Genomic DNA, 2,919 nt, shown 5'->3' on the forward strand with positions numbered 1-2,919 from the left:
ATCCTCAGGTCTTTCTACCTTGACTTGGGAACACATCAGGGCAGTGTCCTGGGCTCTTTGTGAGGTGTCCGATAGTAGAATCTGAAAGAGGTGCTTGAATAAACTGCAACGGCACTGCGGTGGGACCCCCATAACAGATGGTGGCACAAAAAAAAAAACCAGAGAAGGGTCCTCCCTCGCCCCACCTCAGACCTCACTCGTCTCCACTCTCTCTGGTTCCATTTCCCTCTGCTCCTTTGTGAAAAGTTAAAGCAGTTGTACGGCGGTTTATGATTCGGGGACCTTCACGTTTCTCACTGGCTCTCCCGACAAGCCTGTGACACAGCCAGGGCAAGGACCACGGTATCCAAATGTCAATAAGGGAATGAATTCAAGGAGGTCCCCAAATTCCAGGGTCCCACAGGGAGAAAGTGATGCAACTATAGGGCCTGGCTCTGAAGGCTTCACCCTTTGGGCTGCAGCATATTGGGTGCTCCACCCCACCGGCCCGGACACCACCTTCCTCTGAATCTTTGCTTCTTTCTCTCCCCTTCTTTCTTTTTCTTTTCTAAAAAGATTTTATTTATTTATTCACGAGAGACACAGAGAGGGGCAGAGACACAGGCAGAGGGAGAAGCAGGCTCCCTGCGGGGAGCCCGATGCGGGACTCGATGCCCGGACTCTGGGATCACGCCCTGAGCCGAAGGCAGGTGCTCAAACACTGAGTCACCCAGGTGCCCCTTTCTCTCCCCGTCATCAGCTCACCTTTCCTCATCTTCATCTGCCCTTCTTCCTCCCCTGACTCCCCATCCTCTCTTCTCTGTCTTTCTCTCTCTCCTTTTTCCCTTCTCTTCTAAAAAGCCAAAGCTTCTCTCTGCTCTGAGAGTCTCAAAGCATGGTTTCAGGAACTTTCTTGCCTGCTTCTTGATATGGAGCGTGTCTGCAAAATAGACGGATTTGCTGGGAGAACCTCTGTCTCTCCGTGAGAGCAACTAACTGGGTGACTTTCTGCTTTTTGTACCGACCCAACGGCTGTGTGCAGACAGTACATAAAAATCACAAGCACCATAAGTCATCAAGCGATCGTTCCTTGAACCAATTAGATCCTGACATCTGCTTACTGTTTAATTATCTTCTGACTGAGGAAATGGAAAAGTTGACAAGTAGCTTGACCCAACAAGAGCGGGTTCCTTATCCCACCGCCCCCCACCCCCCCACCTCGTGAGCATGTTTATAGAACACCACATCTGCCAAAGTCTCCAAGTCCCTCTCCAGGGGCACCGGCAAAAAGTATGGACAAATATTTATATGTCATAAACTCAAGATGGTTTTCATACTGTTTTCATGTTTAACTGATTTCAAATGAACGACAATGGCCCTTAATGTGGTTACAAGAATTTGCCATTAATTTTCACTTAAAATTGGGTCCAGCCGGTCTAGGAGCCTACACTGTACTACAGTTCTTAATGATTTGCCTTCCAGAAACATGGGCCGCTTCCCGCTGGCTAATTGGCACAAGAGCTTAGGGGGGCCTCCGTCTCCTATTACATGTGAACAAAAATTGAGTTCAGAACATCACTCCTATTTTGGAACTCTTTGCGCGCTGTATTTGAGGCAGGCAGCTGGCAAACTGGGTGATGGCCACAGGAGGAAGGGCTGGCCCTGGCCCGCCAGCCTTTCCAAAGATGCTGGCTCCGGCTCCCTTTGGGAGACAGGGTGGGGTGGCCGGGACACACAGGGGTGTGATTTAAAGTCTCAGAACTTTGTAAAAACATCCTCAGGTCTTTCTACCTTGACTTGGGAACACATCAGGGCAGTGTCCTGGGCTCTTTGTGAGGCTTCAAGTCTTTCCTTCCTTGGCCTATGACACTGATGGTGGTGGGATGGAGGGGGACCACCATGACAGAAAGAAGAGTTGAGCCAGAGGAATAGGATTCTCCACTCTAGGGGACGTCATTTAAACTTGATGGGATTCGGCTTCCGTTTATCAGGGTGGCCGTGTGTGATCTTATTCAACACTTTTTGTAGGGGATAATGTGAAATGGGATGGCAAACCATAGAGACTCCTAAATCTGGGAAACAAACAAAAGGCTGCAGAAGGGGAGGTGGGTGGGGGGATGAGGTAACTGGGTGATGGGCATTAAGGAGGGCATGTGATGAGATGAGCACTGGGTGTTATACTATATGCTGACAAATTGAATTTAAGTAAAATATAAAAAAATATGAAATGGAATGGGACGTTGGGAAAACAGGCTTACACTGGACATAGGATCCCTTTATGAAAAGAGAGGGGCACCTGGGTGGCTCAGGGGTTGAGCATCTGCCTTTGGCTCAGGTCATGATCCTGGGGTCCTGGGATCAAGTCCCACATCGAGCTCCCTGCATGGAGCTTGCTTCTCCCTCTGCCTGTGTGCCTGCGTCTCTCTCTCTGTGTCTCTCATGAATAAATAAATAAAATTTTTTTAATTAATTAATTAATTAATTAATTAATTTATTTTTTAAAGAAGGGTTAGACCACATGGCAAGCAGTGCCGGTGATACGTAGGCTTCCTATCCAATATGAACCCTAAGAGAAAGAGTGCACTCCTGGAGTGCCTTGTGAAGCATAAGGCTGCTACCCCTGAGCTCAGTGGAGAGGTTCCTTGATTGATTATGAGTGATTATCGGTGATTATGATTGATTATCGACGTCTGTCCCGGTCACTGGGGAGAGAACGGCTGCATCTGTGTGGTACATTGATCATTTTGGGATCGGATGACCTTCAAAGGCCCTTCAATTCTATTTTTTTTGATAAGGAATAATGGAGAAGCGAGTCACGCCGACTTCCTTCTCTGACTGTTGAGACCTAGAAAGCCAGACCGGGACGCTTAAGGCGATAACTTCACACACTTGAATGTGCACACTTGGAATTTTGTGGAAAATTCTGAGTCAGGAGGCCTG

Source organism: Canis lupus, chromosome 30 (assembly GCF_011100685.1).
Source record: "Canis lupus familiaris isolate Mischka breed German Shepherd chromosome 30, alternate assembly UU_Cfam_GSD_1.0, whole genome shotgun sequence".
NCBI lineage: Eukaryota > Metazoa > Chordata > Mammalia > Carnivora > Canidae > Canis > Canis lupus.